Below are 26204 nucleotides of genomic sequence, written 5' to 3'. Positions count from 1 at the left end.
TCGATTTGATTTTTTTTTAAATTTACGCGAACACTATAATACTTCCATATAAATCAAATATGAACAGAGAAAATTATAAAGGAATAAACGGATAATCAAATGAAGTATACCTGCTTAAAACAGTTACATTCACATTAACATCAATTTGCAGTTTTTGAAAAAATGGCAAGTCCGGATTGTCTCCTTGTCTCTCCTGTACACTACTGAATCCCGCGTTTGATGATTCATACTACAAGGTCACTTAAGACCTCACAAACACAGACATGTACTCCGTTAAACAGGGAATTGTTCACATATCTAAAGTAATGTTTCTAAAGTTAGTGAACTGAGGTTTATATTGTACTGAAATATGTTAATGCCAAGATAATACAAAAATCTTAAGATAGGATAATTATAATTAAGTATCGTGGGTAGCCCAAAGTTTCCCGGGCGTACAATAAGCGTAAATAGATTTTAATTAATCAGAATTTCGTATATAAAACGATACAGGGAATACTGTATTGGTTATAACATATAATATGGTATACTATAAAAAACTTGATTTCAGAAGTAAAAAAATAAATGTGACATGCCTTCTATTAATCTACATCGAAACTGAACGATACATTTTACTTAAAATAATGAGACAGAGAGACAGACTTAGTGAGTTATCTAAATCATTACAATAAATTAATAGCCTGTATTCGTACCTTTATTGTGATTTTTAATAATGCTCATATTATAATTTCCTTAAGTAAAATATTTTCATCTATTTAAATATCTTTATATTATCGCTAAATTGTGTATGCATTTTTTGAAATAATTAGGCATGTTCCCCTTACAGTATATACATTTCGTATCGTAAACCGTGCGACCATTTCCGAAGTAAAAAAAAAATAAATATGTAGATGTTGGTTGAGGCAACATTAAAATAATTTTGTTTAAGACGTTTTTAAAATGATATTTGAAAATCTTTTGACATGTGGCAATGAAATGTTTCGTGATCGAACGGTATTTTTTTGCAGAAACTTATTCCTATTTGTGTCATATAAATTATTTCGAGTTGAGATCAAACGTCGTCGAAGTTCCGTTTCTGTTTCCCCCACGAGGAAACAAATACGTTTTCGTGATCGAACGATAATTTTCAGGTATTAATTTTTATTTTAGTCAGGTAAATTCTTTTCAAATGAGATTTCTCACAAATAATTGTAGTTATTATACACACACACACACACACACACACATATATATATATATATATATATATATATATATATATATATATATATATATATATATATATATATATATATATAAGAATTTCCGCCAGGCGTAGCCCGGGTGCTCGGGGTTTAGAGGTGTATGTTGAGCAAAAAAAATGTGGTCAATGTTGTTTTTTTTTAAATTTTACCCTTAATATGACTCCTTAACATTTAACCTTTTGGGCTCAAATGAAGTTATTAAATATTATTATTGTCCAAGAAACCTATAACTAAAATTTTAATTGTTTATACCCAAAATGTGTTAAGGAGTTCGGTTAGGGTTAGAGTTAGGGATAGAGTTCTCAAAAGTAAAATCGTTAAACTTTGACCCCTTGACAACCAAATTTCTCGGCGAAAACGGATTAGAAAGATATTCCCAAATCCCAATGCACTGTATATTAAATTTCGAGTCTGTATACTAAAAATTGGCAGGGTTATTGGTTAGCGAAATGTAAACAGACACACAGACAGACAGACACTTTCACTTTTATTTCTCTATTAGCATCTACGCCCGGCCTTACCTGAGTGTTTGGGGGCGTATGGTGAGCAAAAAAAAAAAAATAGACACGGTCAATTTTTTAAATTGTACCCCTATTATGACCCGTAACATTTATTGTTTGTGGCTCAAATCAAGTTATTAAGTTAGATGTCCTAGGAATCTATATCTCAAATTTCACGTGTTTGGGCCCCAAATTGTCCGAGGAGTTTTATTGAGTTCACAAAGGTTAAATCGTTGAATTTGACCCCTTAACAGCCAGCTTTCTGGCCAAAAACCGATTATAAAGATTTTCCCAAATCTCAGTACCCTGTATATCAAATTTCGAGTCCCTGCTAGTATATATATATATATATATATATATATATATATATATATATATATATGTATATATATATATATATATATATATATATATATATATATATATATATATATATATATATATATACAGTGATGATCATATTTATTGGCACGGTAAAATAAAAGTTAAATTTTGTCTAATAAACTCTAAAAAAAGGGATTAAATTAAAGAAAATAAAATTATATTATGTATTTTTAACTGGCCTTTCCGATGCAGCAATCGGATTTTAGAAAAAATAAATAACAAAGGAACAACAAACATAATTGCAAAACACCCTTGTTCAAAATTATTGGCACGATTTATTTAATAATCAAGTGTATAGCCTTTGGCCTTGATTACCTTCCTCAGTCGCTTTTCCTAGTTTACAACCAAGTTGTTGTACTCTTCAGTAGTAATTTTAGCCCACTCTTCCTGACAATAATCCTCCAATTGAATAAGATTCTTAGGCTTCCTTTGCATTACCCTCAATTTTAATGTTCTCCATAAATTTTCAATTGGATTAAGGTCTGGGCTTTGTGATGGCCACTCCAAAACATTAATATGATTGTCCTCAAGCCATTTCTTAGTCAGTTTAGCCGAATGCTTTGGGTCATTATCTTGCATGAACCACCAACGACGACCAATTGAGAGCTCTTTAGCAGAGTCTTTCAGGTTTTCATCTAATATTTTAACATAATCTTCCTTTTTTATGCTACCTGTGAACTTAACAAGTCGCCCTGGTCCAGAGGCAGCAAAGGATCCCTAAAACATCAAACTGCCTCCACCGTGCTTCACTTTGGGTATGGTGTTCTTAGGCAGGAAAGCTTCGCCAGATTTTCTGTAAATATAAGACACTTTATTATGGCCAAATAACTCTATTTTCGTTTCGTCAGTCCATAGAACACGTTTCCAGAATGCAACATCTTTATCAATATGACGTTTTGCAAAGGCTAGCCTTGCTTTCAGGTGCATAGGCTTCAATAAGGGAGTCTTTCTCGGACGACATGCTTTTAAACCAGCTCTCTTCAAAACTCTACCAACTGTATGTCGAGATACATTCACTCCAGAGGTGCTCTGTTCATCAACAATCTCCCCAACAGAGATCCTTGGGTTTTGTTTTACTTGTCGAACAATTTTCCGTTCATCTCTTGGGGAAAGAATCCTTTTTCTCCCTCTACCCTCTAAACTCATAACGTGGCCTTGCGATTTGAACTTGTTTATTATGGCTCTAACAGTGGATTTGGGAAGGTTTAGCTTCTTTGAAATCTTATCATAGCCCTCCCCATTGGTATGGCATGCTACAACAAGCTTCCTGACCTCTTCGCTGTGTTCCTTAGTTTTAACCATGGCGATTGAAAATTATAATTTAGTCACTTATAATAGTTTAAATAAATAGCTATCTAAAAATTATCTGACAAAAATTATTCACTGAATTAGCGTTAAACAAGCATAATATAGCTATAAAAAAAGTTCAGAAAGCACGTAAACCGGTATTGATTGATATTATACTGATACTAAAAGAAAAATAAAGCCGTGCCAATAATTTTGAACAAGGGTTTTTAGCAATTATGTTTGTTGTTCCTTTGTTATTTATTTTTCCTAAAATCCGATTGCTGCATCGGAAAGGCAAGTTAAAAATACATAATATACTTTGTTATTTTCTTTAATTTAATCCCTTTTTTAGAATTTATTAGACAAAATTTTACTTTTATTTTACCGTGCCAATAAATATGATCATCACTGTATATATATATATATATATATATATATATATATATATATATATATATATATATATATATATATATATATATATATATATATATATATATGTGTGTGTGGGGGGGTGTACTTGTTTATTCATTTATATATGCATATATATATAGAGAGAGAGAGAGAAAGAGACAGACAGACAGACAAACAAATAATATATATTAATATATATATATATATACATATTATATATATTAACTTTTCATTCATCAAAAGTTCGTATATACTATTTTAAAGTCAATATTATATTGATTATTTCGTATGATTCCCATCGAAACTCTAGTCATAATTTCAAATGTAAACCAAAAAAAATCATAGTTGACATCAGCAAGAACTGAAACCAAAACCTTAGCAAACCTATATCTTTAAGAGCCAATGACTTACACTTGATTATCGTCACTCGGTAATGAAATCATTAAAAATAATATAAAGTGTATGGCAACTTAAGTTTCTTTCAGGTTGTCCCCTTTATGAGTCCTTACAAAAAATCGTATGTGTTAAAATTTTATAAAAACGATCGACAAAAATTGAAGAATTTTAGCCGTTTAGCTTCATTCATCGACCTTCCTTTTCGGAAGAGAAACAATTTGGAACAATGGACACAGACGCGCAAACAGACTGATATATTAATATTAATAAATCGGTTTAAATGCAAGGAGAAAAAGAAATCTACGGTATTCTCTATTGGGTTTGCAAAGAAAACGAGAACGCCAAGATAAAATAACAACATTTCCAAAGCATACAATAGGCGAGTTGTCTGTCATAGGTGCCAGCAACATCATTTGTTGCCATCGATATCGACTGATTACTTGTTTGTGCTTCACGAAAATAAATGTGACACAAGGTCGGTTTTATGTGGGGTATGACCAGCTTGCCTCAAAAGAGTAATTCTGCAAAAACAAAATTGCCTTCGTATAGAAGGTGTTTCCATCATCCATTGACTAATGACAATTAATTTGAGTGCATCATCTTTGCAGACACGCCATTTCAGTTACCAGCCAACCAGTACAAGTTACGAATGTCCAGTATTTAATGGGGTTGACGTAGCCTATTATTAGGAAGCATGAGCTGATTTCACCGCTAAACGCCACCCCCAAGCTGATAATATCTATGGGCAGATGCATTTTTAACTGGTATGTTATGAGATACGATATATATAAACACACACAAACGTATCTCTAGAACGCACCGATATCTGCCCTTGTACTGTTTTTCGATTTACCCGCTAGGTGACACTCTCTATTTCCGTTTTTGGATTATTTACCCACTTTCGATATATGCATATCCCTCTTTTTCATTCGAATTTTCCATTTAAGCAAACGCACATTTTTCGTTCACATCGACAGGGCGATACTTTCGTTTTACGATAAAACAAATATACATTATTTTCAAGGTAAGAGTGAATACACATGTTGATATTAAAAAATAGCTAAACATCACACAAAAAATACCAGGCATACGTACGCACAACGCACTTACACGCTAAACAAAAATGATCAACTTCATGCATGCTCGTGTACACACAACACGCTGTAAAATTCAATGTTTCTTGTATATATATATAATTATGTTACCCTGCATTAACGTTTTTTTTCTTTTTAATGCCTCATTAAAATGGACTTCTCTTAATGTTGCCGTTCCGTTTTCTTCTGAAGTCGTAAGCACACAAGTTCGGTGACAAATATCACTACTCAACGTGATTTCCGACCTTCCATAGACCGACCGGTGGTATACGCTACAAGACTCGTTACAAATGCTGACCTACTTTTTAAGCACCACCGTTTTATTTTCTCGCGCAACGTAGCATGTTCACGGTCAAATTTTCGAACACATTGACAATACAGCACTAACGACTATTCAATCCATCACATACAATCATTAAACATTCCTCCACCTATCTTGTTTATGCTTCGACACGTCGGCATTTAGTAAATGACTTTTACAAACGCTTACACCAAAGATGGCGCGTGAACCGCCGTCATGCTGGTTTAGTACACAGATTTTTTGTCCATATGTGCCTGCAGAAAATAAAAATACCAATTTAATAAATAATGACAAAACGGTAAAACAATATTCATCGATTTTTCATTTCAACATATGAAACATCAGATTTGATAACTTTTTCTGGTATTTACGAGGGGCAAACATTTAATCATATATTATTTAGGTAGGTGTCACAAACTTGGACTTTTTCTTCGCGGTCTAAATATTTTTCTTTTAATGTGTGCATTAATAAAAATTAATCCAGTTTTTTTTTTTTTTTTTATAATCATGGTTATAGTGGAAACAATCCTACCCAAATTTCAAATAGCGGCTCTCACACTGTTTCCCTGCCCAGTTCCCAAATTAATATGGAAGGAAACAACTGACAGCAAGACATAGGCGTATACTCAAAAAAAAAACTCATTGGTTTCTTTAAAAGCTCAGAGTAAATCTGCACATTATTTGTTTTACTCCGTATGCGTACACATGAAAATAACTACTAAATTGCAATGTGCTTCTACATATGTGACTCGTATTTTCTTGTAAAGGACACGCCCTCTCAACAACATCAACTTATTTTACTTCACACCGATGTTAACAGAAAATAAAGCTCGGCAACGTCTTACGTCATATCAGCGTTTTTTTGTTTGTGTGTAATACGCCATATCAATCCATTTTACAACAACAAACGCGACAACCCTCCTGACAAGGCTCTTTTAGTGGACAGTAAACTTTTGGAATTTACAGCGAGCTCAGCGACATATATTTCCCCAGCCAACATGAGTTAAGCTGCAACTTGCACGCCGCGAAAACAATTCCTGATCGTTCACAATCTAAGCAACCCATTGGTTACACATATCATCCAGACACCGTCAACACCGCGCTGTTCACGGGCAGACGTATTTAACCCACTTGCGATCTACGGGGCTTATTAAGATTAAAGTCGATAACTGCGCACGTTTCCTGGACTAGGAAATGCTATTAGTAATCTCTCACACATAACATTCACAGCAGCCACACTGTGAGCTTTTTACACAGTACATAGGCTTCAAACTCTCTTTGTTGATATCTTTTTCTGCCACAACCTCTTTTTTCCTTAGCGTCGTGCTATATATCGGGGGCGTATTATGGTGGGAGGTTTTGCGAACAGACATCGCACACAAATGTACACAATCGTATCTTAAACACGCACTGGTTATCTTTCGTTGTAATGCCTTCCGATTAGCGCGACATGCGGCAATCTCTACTTACATTTTCGGTTTCTCTTTCCTCTTCATTTATATACTTATCTCCGAAATGTCCATGCGACATACGCATGTTTTAGTTCGCCTCGACAAAGCTTGACGTTTGTTTTAAAATAAAATCAAGGTACATTATTTTCTAAGGTAATATATATATATATATATATATATATATACATATATATATATACACTCGTGAGACAAATGGGCTTAAATCAGGCTAATAACACGTAACAAGACATTTACTGTAATAAATGCTTTGTATGGAGTCTCACTCCCATTTTGATTATTTAAGAGATCAATGCGTTTAGACATGATCTCAAACAAACTGGAATACCGTGAAGAGGAGATGTTACTCCCTTTCACAGCTTCCCACAGTTTGTCATTGTTCGAAAATTCCTTCCAGCCAATGAATGATATATTATCGACCATCTATTCTCGATTGGGTTTAAATAATTACATTAAAATGTATTCTCCTATGTCTGGGCAAAACATCGCATGAATTGTATTATGAGAAAACAATTTTTTGTGATTTTAGCGGTGTGTGCAGAGGTATTATCGCGTTGAAAAAATATTTTAATGCATTTTTTTGCATTGATTGGTTTCTCACATCCAATGCGTTCTCAAACTAGTGCTGCAGTAAAAGCCCCCCCCAGTAAAATTTTCCCTCCATTCCCGTGTTTAACCGACGTTTTTTATGCAAGTTAACGAAAATCATTCTCCAGTTAGAAGACAACATCTTGATTTAACTGACCAGAAAACATTCCTAAACCAGTCTGTATCTTTCTTGCCATAACACAAGAGAAATCTCTTTTTACCATCGATGTTCATCTTAAATAAAATGGCTTCTGTGAACACCTTTTAGAAGAGAACCCAATTCGTTTCATTTATCTAAATATTCTATATCTAGAAAGATAATTCCCACACCCTGGTTTGAATTCTTTGCTATGGATAACATTTTCATTCGATCGCTCAAACTGTTAATTGAAATCTGTGATGTTGATGCTCTAGAATGACTAGATCCGGATTTCCTTTTTACCGAGCGTTTGACTTTGAATATTTGACCACTTAGCTTGACTTTTTTTTTTCTCTTATACAAAAAAATCTGCTTGTAAGTCATTTTGGACAGACATAATCCTGTAAATCGGTGATTATATCCTCGCCAAGATGCGATCTTACGAGTTGTATGATTAATTTTTCTACTTATTATGTTATGCTATAATAATAATGATCTGCAAACACATTTGTTTATTTAAAAAATCATGAAAAATAATGAAAATTCGATTTCTCCCTTTCTTAACTCTTGGCCCATTTTTTTGCTCATGAGTGTGTGTGTGTACACACACACACACACACACACCCACACACATATATATATATATATATATATATATATATATATATATATATATATATATATGGCACTGATGAGTGGTGATACAACGAAACAGGACTGTATGTCGATGACTACAAATATATGTATATATATATATTTATATATATATATGTGTGTGTGTGTGTCTGTGTGTTTGTGTGTTTTATTAACGGCGTCTAATGATCATACACACACCAGTAATAGGTACGCACAAGGAGCTTATACGCGAAAACAACACTTTAAACTTCATGCATGCCCGTTCTTATACACATACACACACACGCACACACACACACGCGTATCCACATCCCACTCTCTATTGTACATAACTTTTTAAAAATAAATATTTCTTGTTATATGTAAAGCTGTATAAACGTTCTAATTTTTTAATCTTTCATTAAAATGTACTTCTCTTAATGGTTAGTTGCGTGGTAGACATTGCCACAAATAATTAAGAAACAGTAAACCTCACCCAGGACCATGCTTGTAATACTCCATAAGAGAAGGAGCGAATTTTCCCAGAGGATTCAAGTAGTTTGTTTAGCCTTATGAACTGCCTATTTTGTAAAGACGCCGAATAAACAGTCCGATAGGTTTTCCATATTCCAATACGGAGATAAATAATGTTGCGACTGCTACCTTTGCGATACAACTGAAGCTTATTATGTGGTGAAAAATCGCCTGCAGTCGCATAGACATTTACGACTGGTTTTGTTTGCGAGGGTGTGATAACACTAGGATTTGGGTTATAGAACACTGTTAGTTTTTTTTTTTTTTTGTGGTTCGGTGCTGTCCTTGTTAAAGGGCACACTGCTTTGGTTTGTTCTACAAATATCGGTCTGCTTGACTTTTCGTAACCTAGAACAAGAAAAGTTAATTTGTTTTACAAAGAATGAGTGTATGTTATACTTATTCTGCTTTGGAGAAAATAGTGGTGTGCTGGTTCCATAAATCAAGTCCGAGCCAAGTAGGTTTGCAGTATTCCTTACAATATCGTTATTTTTAGTTCCTGCCAAACACACTTCGGTTTTATATTAACATTTATTCCTGCTATGTGTAACTGGTGTCATATTTTTTTTAAATATTAACCATCTTATTGATAAATATGGAAAACCCTTAAAGCAATGAAAATTAGAACGTCGATTACACGCAGATGGGAATTTTGTTTCTCAAGTTATTTCTTAGTATTTCCTCTCGAGATATGTGTCCTTTTTTCCAAAACTTGTGTTTTATTTCACGCATATTTTTAATTAATTGACTGGCGTTCATCTGCTTGGATTTATTTTTCAGAGTTTTATTTTCTGTCAATTTTCTGTTAATATTCGTAAGGTTAAATTTGGCTGATTTACTTATTTTGTTGAGACAGGTCTATCAGTTTTCGCAACTCGATCTGAAGTCAGTTCTTGTGCAAATACTAGGCATTTAAAATTGTCTGCACTGCCGTTTGCATGTTTTACTTCGTCATAACGTGTATTCACTTTGGTTGCGTACGTTGCGAGCATATTTCACGCTAAATAGTTCTCTAAGACCCACCGTCCCGCCGAAAGTCAACTCCAACATTTTACCTGGTAAAATAAAATTCACAAACCTGTTATGCTCAGCCGACCAATGTTTATAATCGATACAAAATATCTTCATACCGACGAAAATAAGCTTGTAATGTGAATGATTTTCCTCCTGTTTGTAGTTTTCCATCGCATTCCAAATTGAATTTTATGAAAAGGCCGTGTCTTTATATGTTTTATTACTTTAGGAAAAAAATCTCTTTGTGCTCTTTATGTTCATATCAATAAACTTTTAGTCTTTTTTTCTTTTTTGTTGTCTCTAATCTAAGCACTCCTCGCATCGAAATAAGTTTTATTGTCTTTTATCTAAGGGAGTACCTAATATTAAATTACTTTCTTTTGCTGTTATTTCAGTTTTAATTCGAATGTACTTTGCCAGGTGTGAATGTTTATGTGATAGGTTAAATAATGAATTAAGAGAAATTAGCCAAAAAAGTGTCGAGATAAATCAGGTCTTAGTATTTTCAAACGACTGGGAAAAGGGAACAGCAATTTGATTCCTTCAATAACTTATAAAATGATCGTTGAACAGATATTTACATTCTAAGCTTATGTATTTTACCATAGAAGAGAAAAATATGTGTCGCGAAATATATTAAGAATTCCCTCAAGGTAAATTATATATTTCCCTGGCACAAAAACATATTTACCGTATGCACTTTTTTATGTTCAGTAAGTATATATATATATATATATATATATATATATATATATATATATATATATATATATATATATATATATATATATATATATATACAGGGTGTCCGTTAAGTTACTATACGGTCTTATGTGACATGCTTGATTAAATAAACCTGTAAAAAAATAAATATTAAATATCAATACAACTATAATGAAATAAAACAATAAGACTGTATAGTAACTTCGCGGACACCCTGTATATATATATATATATATATATATATATATATATATATATATATATATATATATATATATATATATATATACTGAGAGACATATTTACTGACGAAATGAAAAACGATTATACGTGTTACGTGTTCTCTGTCTTTTGTATTTAAAGGTGCGCAAGATATCGTGACAGTGACGTGCAAAGAAAAGGAAAAAAAATGAAAATATTCTTTTTTACACAAGTTTGCAGTTTAATATCTTAGATAAACACACCTACCGATTTTCTGCGTTTTTGTTTATCTTTTTCTCCATCACGTTTTTCTAAACTTGCTTGGGTCAATTATGAGTTTGTCATGAGGTTTTTCTTAATGCAGCGACTATTTTCAATTCGAGTTACCTCTGTGAGATTTTAATCTGACAGTTACACCACTGTTAAAGTGTTGAAAACGAAAGAAGAAGGTTAAAAGTAAGTAACACCATGTAATGTAAAGCATACAATAGTCGGGTTATTCGTCGTAGCTCACGAATCACCTTAGCGTTCTCATAGCAGGTAACATGGATTGTTTCGCAACAACAATTGTACACGTAAAAATAAATATAGTCCAAAACACAGATATATGTGTACATATCACCTTGACATGACGTTTAAGTATAAGTAATCAATGTTTTAACAAAGATCCCAGACGGCGGACATATATATATATATATATATATATATATATATATATATATATATATATATATATATATATATATATATATAAACAATGATTAGGGGGAGAGAGATGTATACAGTTCTGTGATGTTTCTTCTTAACTAATTAAGCGATGGTGGTAGGGTGATGGATGCATTGTTCTTATATTTCTTGTAACACATTTTAGAGAGGAGGAGTGATAATATTCTTGGAAGGGTTACATAAATTTATTTTAAGATAATTAACACATTACCATGAATTGTTGAATGAAGACCCGAAGGCATCAGTTACAAAAATCGGTGATGTACTTTATTTCTCTTAACCGGTCGAAATGATGATGACGTCAGAAATTCAAATTCGGGATCTACATAGTTTAAGGTTCTCTCCTTGACTACAACTCTCTCTCTCTCTCTCTCTCTCTCTCTCTCTGCCTAGCACTCAGCTTTACTGCCTCCTCTGGTCCACTGCCAATTGCGACTCTCTACTCTGCTTATCCTAGGCCCTATTATTGAGAATTCCCTTGTTGCTATGACGTCAGATGTGTGGTTCCAAACCTGACCAACTCACATGTCTAATCACATGTTTGTCGAAAACACACTTCTGCAAACAAAGAATTCTCAACTAACCTATTTTAAAATTAAACCTATTTTTTAAAATATATTTGTAATTCTATTGTTCATTCTTTTTAGCTAACCTTTTTGAATTCAGTTTTCATAATAGAATGAACAATTAATTATGTTTACAATATACACAATATCTAACTATTTTATGAAGTGTAACAATAGCGAAATTCTACCATTCAAATTCTAAATTTATTTCTGAACCGTGCTTTCAAGTTTCGAGTCTCGGCTTATCCTAATCTCATATTTCATTTATCTAATGTTTTTTTCTTATTTACAGGAAGTGGGACAACCTTTTCTTGTAACATATATATATATATATATATATATATATATATATATATATATATATATATATATATAAATATATGTATATATATGTATGCATATATATATATAATCTAAAATATAGTTTTATATATATATATTTATACCCCCATATATATATATATATATATATATATATATATATATATATATATATATATATATATATATATATATATATAGTTTCATGTTCGATAAGTAATTTGTTTACACTATTAGAAATGGCTGGTATAACTTGAGAACAACAGTTTATACATTATTAGGCGTTATATTAAAATACTACGTATGTTTCGAGGAGCGCTACGATCAAACTCTCATCATCTACAGAGACAGTATTTCCTATGTGTCTCTCTTCCTTTCCTGTACTTTAACCGCTTTGATTTTACACCGCATCAATTTCTACATTTTCCTATACAAAGGGCTTTTACCGCTCTTAATTCGATACTTAGATGATAATTTCTTCCTTTTTCCAAAATCCGCCACTACTGTTTTGCTAAGCATATGCATTCTCTTATTCTGCTATTCACTTCTTCAACCTTTAACCGAACGGTTCGATACATAATCACACTGCCACATATTTTTACAAATCTATACTGTTACCTTAAAAACTTTATCTCGACATTTAGTCTTCGTTATTTTTACATATTTCTATTTATTTATGACTTTAGTTATTTACTTAGACCGTGTTTTATTTTCTTACGAACTTTAAATTATACCGACAAGTGAGTAATAGTGTGAGAGAGAGACACAGGGAAAGAGAAAAAGAGAGAAGGAGAGGGAGATACAATGTGAGGGTGAAAGGCAGACAGAAAGAGAGATGGTGGGGCAAAAGAGAGAAAGACAGTTTCAGAGAGAGACATACAATTCCACTCACTCGCGTCTTCGTTTTTTCTATATATTTCCATATCTTTATGATTTTATTCATTTATTTTGTACGTATTTTCTTACGAACTTGAACATTACACCGACCAGCGAGCTATAGATAGAGTAACAGAGAGAAAGATAGAGAGAGAGAGATAGAGAGAGAGAGAGAGCGCCGGACACACGGAGAGGGAAAGAGACACAGAGAGATAGACAGAGAGAGACAGTTAGAGATAGGGAGATACAGAGGGAGAAAGCAGAGAGAGGTCAATCGTGTTACAATTTTATTTAGATCGCCCATTAAATCACGCGTTATAAGGGAAAATCCTTACCCAATTACAGTTAAAAGTTATCCGAGCCGATTTGGTAGGGCATTTGGTTTTAATTCGCAACATTTTCTAATTAACGTTCTCGTCTAAGAACTGCCGCAAACGTCTTTATTTTACACTTTCTTCTTTTTCGTATAACTATCCTGTCGACATTAACACATCTTCAACGGTTGCCATTCTTCTTAACCCCATAGTCCAAGTATATTTTGCTGAGAGGGGTTTGCAGCCACTGTAGTGTAAACTACGCTCTAAGGATACCCACCTTAATTTATTAATATTTGTAGAACAGTTACCAACAAACAGCAGCACAAAATAATAAAAATATTATACACTACTTTTAATGTGCTAAAACAATGTTTTTTTTTGTTTTTTTTTTCATCATTTCAAATTATGTTGTTCGAAGTTGTCTTCACACACTGATTAAAATATAAACAACTGACCGCTCAATTTTTTATGGATGCATAATTCCTTTAGTTGGAAACACATTACTTATTCTATCACTAACCCTAATTCCGAATTGCACTCCAAAAGTTATCGTTTGTCGTAGTCAGATCTTACATATATAATTTTTCAAGATGAAAATCCCAATTAGTTAAACGATCAGCAATCAGTTAATTGTTGTAAAGACAACTATTAATAAAACAAATAAAATAAAAAAGAAATAAGGATACTTTTATTTTACTGCATTTGGTGTCAAGTCATTTCTTGAATTCTGTTATTGTTTACAATTTCAAACATTTACCTATTTAAAACTTGAATAAATTAATGACTTGCTCCTATTTACGTGCCTCCTAAAAGAATCAACATTCATGTGTATACATATGTTTACTAATTTTTATGTTTTATTATCCATTTACCTGTCAGCGTAAATCAGATTTTTTGAGATGCAACAGAACCAAGTTTCTTGCGTTTATTTTGGATCAAACATTTACATCAGAAAGTTTTCCAACTGTGAGAAAAAACAACATATTTCCTACGATGGCAAAAATAGGAACTCTGGATTTTGTCAAAATCGTTTGCATTACTTTGAAATCTTCAAGGATTTCTCCTTCGTGGACCTACAACAGAAAAGCTAAATTATAGTATTAGAAAAGATATAATACATTAACATTAATTATATTTAAAAAAAAGTTTTAAAATACCCGATAATAAAAGGGTACTGTTAAATTGGTTAATATTTAAATCATAGTTTTCCAATTTCAAAATAATACAACCATATAAAAATATGCTCGCTTCTGAATGGAGAGCATAGTGTTGCCTAATTTAATATAAATTAACGGCCTTATTTTAAAGGCTTTATAATTGTTTAAAACTCAAGACTATTAGGTTTTTATTTTGCAATGGTTCATAAATTCATGTTCTACTTCTTAAGAACATTACGTGTAAGACTAAGAGCTAGACATATTACACCTTAGTAACATGCCGAAAAGTTAAAATATCCTAGCAATGTGAGATCATTTTACTACCCTAATATGAAAAAATGATCCGCCCTATTAAAAAATATAAATATTTTATTCGAAATATTTACCCGTATTAGACTAAATAGAAATCCTTATTTATTTTAGGGGGGCCAATTGTCCTCTACGGCTGTTAAATTTAGTCATAATTTGTTTTTAAATTGACAAACTTAATTTTTCTCTTCATGTATATATTCTGAAAGACGTCCAGCTTTTGCTATTTTCCCCAATATATAGTTCTGCCATTTTACCTACCCTCCTTGGTACCCACTTATGATAAATTAAAATATCTGGTTGTTATATTACGCGGATTTTTGTAAAAATATATTTTGTAAATATTAATTGCTCCTATATTTTTGGACAATATTCATGATTTAGGTATGCTATTATCGTTGTACTTAATTTTCAATATATTTAAATTTAATATTTATTGAAACTACTGTTTTATTATATCATTAGTTTCTTGATAATCGAAATATACCCTCTCCGAAAATTAGGTAAACTAGCTGATAAAATGTGACAGCCTTCCTGGGAGCTAACCACCTCAAAATAATTCCAGAAATACGTAGTAAGGACATCTTGTTTTTTTATTGAATATACAATATTCATAGTATTCTTATATGAGGTAGGAAGTTAACATATATGTTTTTCCTTATTTGGGGATATTGTGGTCTTGTACTAGCGGTTTTTGAAAATTGCATACGACAAAAATAAAAAAAAAGTCTAGCCAATATCTGAATATTTCCTTTCTGTGATTTAACTTTTTTGTTAATCCCTCTACGCATTCTGACATTGCAGTAGTCCTTCTTTCCATGAAAAGGTGGGAGTGTTTATTCCGAAAGTCCTTCGTTACATAAGGAGGTTGTGAATTAGGACGCAACACAAACAACTACTTTATGTTTTTTTTCGCGAGGGGAAACGCTCTGACCGAGGAACGCTGGTTAGCGGGCACTGTTTTAAATAATAATAATAATAAAAATAATAATAATAATAATAATAATAATAATAATAATACATGTAAGATTTACCGACAGCTCATCCTGTTTGCTCTCATGCGTTTGCTAAATTAACAAATACACACCTGCATTTTTTGCCTCATATCAATGTTTTTTTTTCCTAATAATGTTTAATACAACAATTTTACTTCGAAAATAAACGTATGCATGCATTTATTCTATCATTACAAGATCATTTCTGTATAATATAAAAAAGATATATATGTCAATATATATATATGTGTTATTTTTTGTTTTCGAACGTACTTACAACTATATGTTCAATCAATTAATTAAACTATAGTTATATATGGGTAAAGGTAATGTAAAAAGAGATAAAATATTTAGTAGTGCATATATAAAGAGATAAAATATTTATTAGTGCATATAAAAAGAGATAAAATATTTATTAGTGCATATAAAAAGAGATAAAATATTTATTAGTGCATATTAAAAGAGATAAAATATTTATTAGTGCATATATAAAGAGATAAAATATTTATTAGTGCATATAAAAAGAGATAAAATATTTATTAGTGCATATTAAAAGAGATAAAATATTTATTAGTGCATATAAAAAGAGATAAAATATTTAGTAGTGCATATATAAAGAGATAAAATATTTATTAGTGCATATTAAAAGAGATAAAATATTTATTAGTGCATATTAAAAGAGATAAAATATTTATTAGTGCATATAAAAAGAGATAAAATATTTATTAGTGCATATAAAAAGAGATAAAATATTTATTAGTGCATATATAAAGAGATAAAATATTTGTTAGTGCATATAAAAAGAGATAAAATATTTATTAGTGCATATAAAAAGAGATAAAATATTTAGTAGTGCATATAAAAAGAGATAAGATATTTATTAGCGCATATAGAATGTTTTGAACAATACAAACAGGAAGCAAACGTTAGTAAATCGCTAAATAATAATATTTGCTTTCGGTGTTTCTCATGTTCGTTTTTTTTAATTTCTCTCATTTTTCACTTTATATGTCACCATTATTTGGGATATAACGCGTTGTTTTTTCAAAAGTTTGACCAGTGCTTAAGAATGTTAGCACGTGTAGCACATGGACGTAATGTACATAAAAGAGTAAGTAAACATAATATTTTCTAATCTATCAATGAATTAGTAGAACAGCACATTAACAAAAAAATATTATAAGTGAATAATATGTTCTGTAAAATTAGTATTTGATACGTTTAGTTCTTAAATAATGTATGCTACAAAAATGTTTCAATTGAAAATCAATGTATAACGTAGACAAATTGGTGCAAGTATCATATAGTTTTATCCGACAAATCTTTTTTATCCATTAAATCTGTTATAATTTATAGAACGAACACACTTTAATAATCTGCCACTTCTCCATTACTGGGGTAAGAATGAGTTAGATCGAATTTGGAGTGTTTATTTCCTGCATATAGAGTATATTCGATACTAATTTATGGAATAAAACTAATGCCGTGTGTGATTCTCTTATGCCAATCAGAATTTTCTTAGAACAGAAAACAGAATGCCATAACAATCGCCAACCTTTCTTTCGTGAGTTAGTACCTTACTGTATAAACATATGTAATAATATAAAATTTATACCATGTTTATTAAAAAAATGCAAAATCTCAAGGTTATGTAATTTTTTTCAGTTAGATTCTGTTCTCTACTTAGTTTGTTAGCGTAATTATCATTCTAAGTAAACAACTATGAAACTGTTGTTGTTTATATGTCATAATTTCTATACTCACAAATATGTAGGTGAGAATGTTGACTGTAAAATATATTTAATCATAACAACATAATTATTAAACACAGACATTGAAATAAAACTCGTGTAAAACAAAGTGAAACATATAGTGTAACCGGTAAACATATAGATGTCTCAGAAATTAAACACTAAACTCGTTTTGTAAGCAACCTTAATTATTAAAAGTAAAAACATTTACGATTGTACACACACACACACACACACACACACACACATATATATATATATATATATATATAATTCTGGATACGCATAGATAATTTTTATCGTGTTTTACTTAAGTTTTTTACATTTTCTATCCTAGTACGTTTAATTTCATTGCCAACTCGAGCCTTATTTATCTTCGTAATTCCAATAATGAGAGAGTCACAGGGCTTACAGTTACGTCTCAATGCGTAATGTCAATAATATGAATGCTTATCGTTTCGCACTGCTTATCAAATCAGTGAGGTTTCAAAAACCGTAACCATAAAGTCTCCAAGGAAATCTTCTAAAACTACAAGGACCGTTGCCATTAACGTATTTGAATAATAGTTATCACATGTTCACAAAAAAATACAATTTTCCTTGCAATCTATGATGTAAATACAAACAAGGATTAAACAAAAATGTAGTGTTCAATACGCCTTACTCTTACTATTCATGAATAATAATGTATACTTATTTTGTCTTTATTGTCCTATATTAATGTCTTAGAAAGACTAAAGTATTATATTCAAAGGCAATTGATGGTTGACTGTTTGAACATTTTAAGGAAAGATGGGAAACTTCAATTAGTAATTCATCTATTTGCATATTCACCAATTCTGTGAGATATTAATGTAAATACAACATATATTTGTCAAGCAGAATGGAAGCAATATTGAGTGACTTTGATTAGATTGTATTTTTGGAAATTGTTGATCACGTCTGTGTTTAACACAAACTCCAATATCTTACTCATAACGCACACGAACATGGTTGGTCTGGAAATTACCTATCGCCTGATTTGGGAAATGTTTTATCGCTTGAATTAAAAAAAACAAAAAACAAAACAGGCAATTGAAGTAATGTGCACTGTGCTGGGAAGCATGTTTACATAACGCAATGTGTAAAAAGTTTTGTAATTAATGGGGCTTAGTGCTGCTTGAAGCTTTTTGAGCACGATGATTGGAATGACACCAGTGCCAGTCGATATACTAGTGTCGTGATTTTGGATAAGCTATGAAACATCATGCACTAATATTTGTGTGCTGTTGAGTGTTTTCAGGCACAATACAAAATACTGGGGGTATGGGGCTCTGATCACCTAGGGTTGAATTTAATGCAAAGTTCTTGGGAAATAGTGTTGTTTTTTCTGATGCTGTTGAAATTATTTGAGGTTAATTGATGGTAATTGAGATAATTGGCGCGCTTCGATTTAGGACTTTGTTTGTACTTCGTCAAAACACACGAAAAACTAGACACTGCCCAGTTACTTATGACATGAAGGACTGAGCGTAAAACTCTCTCGCATTCGTTATTAATATTAGACACTGATTGCTAGCAGTCCTAAAGGCGGATGTAGCATCAGTACGTATACTTCGTGAAAGCAACAGAATTGTTGGTTTCTGTGAGCAATGGAAGCTGTATATTCTAATGTGAACCACGGCTGACTGTTGAGGTGTGCTGAAATTTTATGGAGTGTATGCAGCGATACCGATAATTATCAAGTGAACCATATTTAATACTATAGAGGCCACGGTTTTTAAACATGCAGATCAGTGCAATACCTGAGAGAAAAAGTGTGGAAGCTATTCCAATTACCCATAGATATCGATATACTGTACGATAAAGAGGTACATTCAAGGACTTCTTACATATAGTTTTTATTTTAATTGAAGCAACTAACTTGTCGGTAAATTCCAGCGGAGTCGAAACGAAGGGTGAGCATAGCTTAAGGTAAGATTTGTGAAAACATAGCCTAAGAGACCTGTATACTGGCCGTCAATGTCGGGCCCATGTGTATGTTCGTGATTAATAGGGGATAAGAAATAATGACAGTACTATTCCCTCCTCATCCCTTTTGATTTTTGAGGAGCTAGCTATTCAACGTTTTTATTTTATTTGGAAGATACCATTGACGTGAATGTTGGTGGAAGAATGAGCACACAAATGTTTACTTTTCCTAGCGATGCTCTTTTAATAGTTACGTTGAAGTATAGGGGTGACCGTTGGTATATATAAAAGAAATGTTGCGAGTAAAATCTACTCGGAAGCAAATAGAAGGCAAATTTGTGTTCACTTCCACAGGGAAAGTAATCTCTAATGTAGTCAAATATCCTATACCCATGACAATTAAGACTATTGATATTAGAGAAGGAGGATCTGGTATTGCGGATCTACATTGGAAATTACAGTTATGGGCGTCTGTATATTGGGGTTTAAACTTTCGATGGTTGCATAATCAGATATGTGGAATATCGCAGGAATATTTAGAGCACGACAGAAAAAAAGAGTAAGGAGGAAAAAGAGACGAAAAATTGTTAAGACAAGGAAGAGGTAATTCCGATAATTTTATACACACACACACACCCACACACACCCATATATACATATGCATATATACATATATATATGCGTACATGCATAAATATACATATATATATATAATATATATATATATATATATAAACAACACACATTATATATATATTATATATATATATACACATCATATATGCATATATATATTATATATATAAACTACACCCACATTGTATATATATATATATATATATATATATATATATATATACAATGTGTGTGTAGTTTATATGCACGTATAGAGATATACCACATACACAAATGTGTGCGATATATATCTATATATGTACATAGAACGCACACACGCATATATATATATATATATATATATATATATATATCATATATTTGTCTTATATATTAATATATACTTTACGTGTGCTGACTAGCCGTAATTATTATGTGATTATATTAAGAGATTGACAGTAGTACTTATATAAGAGAATGTAGCCATTATTTAATATTAATTGAATCTTGTAGAGCTGTGTTTGTTTTATAACTGCGCTCGTCAAATTACTATTGAATTTATTGCTACGATTCGATATACTATTATTACTATAATTACAACATTTAAGAAAAATAATAATAAGTTTCTGATTATATTACGGTTGGACTTGTATATATACAGAAATAAAATAATTACTATCACTGTATTCACAGCATTAATAAAAGCATCTCGAAAAATTAATAATGATGAAAGAGCAATACGTTAATAGTTTAATTTACATTTAAGTAAAGATTAGTTAGCAGCAATAGACCACTATTTTTACTTGGAAATAATTAGATAAAATCCGTGTTTCCTAACCTGCACTTGAATTAGTTTGTGTTAACTGACAACTGAAAATAATTGCGTATGTAAATGGGTACGTTTTGAAGGCTTAAAACAAAGCATTTTTTTCCAATTAAGAAATATAGTTGCTTATATCAGATATATTCTGATGCTTCACATCAGTACAGATTTTTTTTCATTTTCTTATCCGCATAGCCGAAGTCTGCGTGCGAGAGTAATATTGTTTTTTTTTCCTTTCGTTAACGACTCCATATTTAAAAAAAAACAAAAAAAAAACATTAAACCCGTCTTCAGTAAGATTGTAGCGTTAGCCGCGCAAAATTTAAATAATGAAAGAAAAATATGTTTTCCTTGTCTGCATTTAAGTGTTTCATGTTAACAGAAACTTTAGAATAATTGCATATATAAATATATTTTACAGGCTAATCAAAAAGCAATTTTAAATCAAAAGATCCTTTTCTCATGTCAGGAAAATTTCGATGCTGCCCACATTTTTTAATGGAGTTTATGTCTTTTTTTTCTTTTTCTTGAGTGCATGGGACAATTCTGCGTGCGAATATGTCATTGGTACACCGTGACATTTGAGCAATGCTCAATAGTTAAAAGTAAAATTAAAAACACACAACGCTTCCAATGCAGGTAAATAAAAACATTATTTAATTAATAAAATTTTGAGATGATAACACGACACTCCTGCTGATGTTGCTTTTTATATTTGAATGTTTAAATATCCAGCAGTTATCAAAACTCACGAACTAACAAATAACACACTCACACGCAGAATTCTACCATGCAGTACAGAAAAACTACAAATGAAAAAGATCCTTCCAAGATAAGGAAGCGTAGAATCAAAATATATCTGACATATAGAAAAAATATTGTTTATTTAATATAATGCTTTGTTTTTAGCCTGAAAGTCGTATATATTTATATACGTAATATTCTTCAAGTGCAATTACAGCACAATGCTCAAACTGCAGTTAAAGAAAATATGTTTTCTTTTATTATTTTAATTTTGCGCGGCTATGCGACACCCCTTCTGATTATTTTTTTAATGTTTAATATCGAGCCGTTATGAAAACTCACAAACTAACATCAACCCTCTCGCACACCAGATTCCACCATACGGCCAATAAAATAGAAGAAAACACAGACTTTTACTTGATAAGGATGGGTAGCATCAAAGTATAACTGATATATGCAAACAAATTTGTTTATTTAAAAAAGTGTGTTGTTTTAGCCTTCAAATTTTGTATATTTTTATACGTAATTCTTTTTGTATGTGCAATTGGCACTCAACGCTTCAAGTAAAAGTAAAAAAAAAGAATAATCTATTCTAATTCTGCGCGGCTAAAGCGACCCTCCTGCTGATTACTGTTTATATTTTTTAATTTTTAATAATCGACCTGTTATCAAGACACACGAGAAAACAATATCACTGCGGTCGATAAAAAGAAAAAATAGCCATACTCCTCATAGATAAGAATGTGTAGTCTAGACATATATCTGATCTAAGCTAATGAATCTGTTTATTTTAAAATAAAATGTGTTGATTGTCGCCTTAAAAACGTATACATATTTTTTTCATTTTATATTAACACACAACGCTTCAATGCAGTTAAAACAGATGTTCTTCCATTTTTTTTCAATTTTCCGTGGCTAACGCGACACTGGCTATGACGAATGTATTTATTCATTATATGTTTCACTGTCGACCCATTATCAACACCCCCCCGTACTAACAATAACACTGTCGCGCGCAAAATTTCACGAAGCGGTAAAAAAATAAAAAAAGATATGGATGTGCAACATCGAAGAATATCTGATATATGCAACTACATCTGTTTCTTAACAAAACGTGCTGTATATAGCCTTCAAAATGGATCCATGTATATACGGATTTTTTTTTTATTTTATGAAGCATCAGGCCGAAAACCAGTTAGGAATAAGACAAAAGCTACGAAGGAAAAGCAATATATATATATATATATATATATATATATATATATATATATATATATATCACAATATTTAGAATATACAGAATTCGAAAACATTCATTGACACAGTTCTAATTTTTATAAGTCTTGGAGTTAAGCTATCATATAATTGCAAATAGTAGCCTTGGCAAAGGTAAGAAAAATCAGACAATAGAAAGAAAACTTCCACTAATAACCCTTGCGCCAGCAGTATTGAATATTTCCACAATGCAAACGCATTGTGGAAATATTCAATACTAGCAAGTCAAACGGCGTTGCTCGGGATCCTATAAAAAATGAGAAACATTTTGAACATAACTGTTATTCTTAGAATAGAGGAAGTTTTTATATATAGGTATCATTTGACATCTTGAACAAAATAATAGTTCACCTACCCTGGGACGGGTTTTACACAACATATGCATGGAATAATTGTACCTTCCCTACGACAGGAAATTTATAGCACATATGCGGAAAAATTCCTTACCTGGGCAGGTAATGTACGACACATATTAAAAATATTGACATAATTTTCTGTTGTGCTATTTTTTTTGGTATGTAACAGCTAATAGTGTGTTTGTTTTGACATCAGAGTGCTATAGTGAAGAATCACCGGGTGTTTTTATATAAATGGTATACTACTCGGTTTTATTATATGATTTTCGATTTTTATAACTTAATGATATATGCTATATAATGTACGTCACAGATAAGAATTTATTTGTTGTTCATATGGGAATTCACTGTACAAGTACCTTATTTCCTGGGCATGCTACTGTAGAAATTCCTTTTTTCTAATTTAAAAATGAACGAACTCGGTTTTTTCAAGTAATTTCCTGTTTTGCTAAATGTTCCGTGCGTCTCGAGTAAAAATGTGTTTGTATTTGCATCTGGGTGCAAATGAAGAAGTACCATGCTTATCATTTAAAAGTCATGCTATTCGAAATAACGTGATTTACGGCTTAAATAACATTTATGCACGCCACAGTTAGAATATCTTAGTTTTTCTCATGGGTACTATACTGCACAAGTACTTTATTTCTTGGGTAGAATGACATGCAAGTATCTTATTTCTTATATATAGATGAAACTACTTGATACTTTTACATACTTTTCTGTTATGCGAACTTTCCCCTATGTCATAGGTGAGGGTGTGGTTGTTTTTATATTAGAGTGCTATATTAAACAAACACCTTTTTTCTTATATAAATATCATACTACTCAAATATATTACATAATGTTCTGTATAGGTTAGGTTTATGTACGTCACAGGTAAGATCTCTTTTGTTTGTAATATGATTCTATATTGTACAAGTACATTATTTCTTGGGTAGGATAATGTACAAGTACCATTTTTTCTAATTTAAACAGGAAAAAAGTCGATATGTTTATATAATTTTCTGTTGTGCTACATTTTTTGTACGCCAGAGTTAATATTTTTTTATCTGGGTGCTATAGTAAAGAAGCACTTTATTTCTAACATGTAAATCATACTACTCGAATATTAAACGTGATTTTCAGTTTTAATAACTTTCATGTATGCCACAAGCAATATTTTCTTTGTTTTTTTAATATGAGTACTATACTTAACAAGTACCAAATAACATTGATAGACTTTCTTGTACAGATAAATACATTCAAAAGTTAGTGATCTTTGTATGTGATTTTTTTTGATGTGGCATTATGTTGGGTTCCAGCATCTAAAAATAGGTATAGTTTCAACATACATCTATACAAATATACCAGAATGTAATACATTTAATTCATAATGATCAGTTAAGTAGTATAGAAGTGAATACAATACGTTCATATATAGGCTTACTAATCATTCATAATGATCGGTTAATTAGTTTAAGAGTGAATCTAATACATAATAATATAATATACACATTACGTAAGATTTTGTTCTTTGAAGCGCTGGTTGAATTTGAATAAAGTGAAATACATATCACATACGATTGAAGCCAAAACAACGCATTATTACAAATAAATAGGCATTTATTTTGTTTGAAATTTATATTGAAATGCATAAATATATTTCGAAGGAAAACTTCATGTTCAGCATGTTTTTATTTTTTATTCGCCACAGTGTTCTTGGAGCAGAGAATAAGCAAGTAGAATGCCGTTTGTTGTTTCTACGGTAGTTTTTTTTTTTTAAAACTCGGAACAGTGCGTTTGATCACACGGAATTAACGTAAAGATTTTGTTCCTTAGAAGCACCGGTTGAATTTGAATGAAGTGAAATACGTATTATATCCGTTTGAAGCAGAAACAACGCATTATTAGACAATGAACAGACATTTATTTTGTTTGAAATGTATAATGAAATTCAAAAATATATGTCGAAGGAAACCTTTATTTTCACTATACCTTATTTTGTTCGACATGTTTTTGCTGGAGCAGATAATAAGCAAGTTTTTTGTTTCTACGGTAGTTTTTTTTAATCTCAGACCAGCACGGGATTCACGTAAAAATTTTGTTCCTTAAATGTACTGGTGGAGTTTGAATAAAGTGAATTACGTTTGAAGACAAAACAACGCTCACCAAGGTATCAATGATTTCAAGTTTGAACCCTTTTTTGAAACTCTTAGTAATTATTTTAATGCATTAAACACCTCTAATAAAATCCTTCAGCAAAAATACAATCTATTGAGATATTGCACGTCGCCCAACGGTAATCCGTCTAGGAATAGATACAATTTGAAAAACGGAGGCAGAAACACACACACAGTGAGATTAATATATTAGATTGAGGGCATGCGGCCAGATTAATAACGAGAGGTTACACAGAGAAACAAGAAATTCCGATAATAAATATGCACGCTGATTGTAGCAGAATACTGGGGAGGTACTCTGTCTTGTGTTTGTTCAGATTCGTAATGACAGCACATATACACGAGGGAAGATAGCTTATCATAT

The sequence above is a fragment of the Euprymna scolopes genome, chromosome 27 (assembly GCF_053919585.1).
Source record: "Euprymna scolopes isolate OS-2025 chromosome 27, ASM5391958v1, whole genome shotgun sequence".
NCBI lineage: Eukaryota > Metazoa > Mollusca > Cephalopoda > Sepiida > Sepiolidae > Euprymna > Euprymna scolopes.
This window is presented reverse-complemented; position numbering follows the sequence as displayed.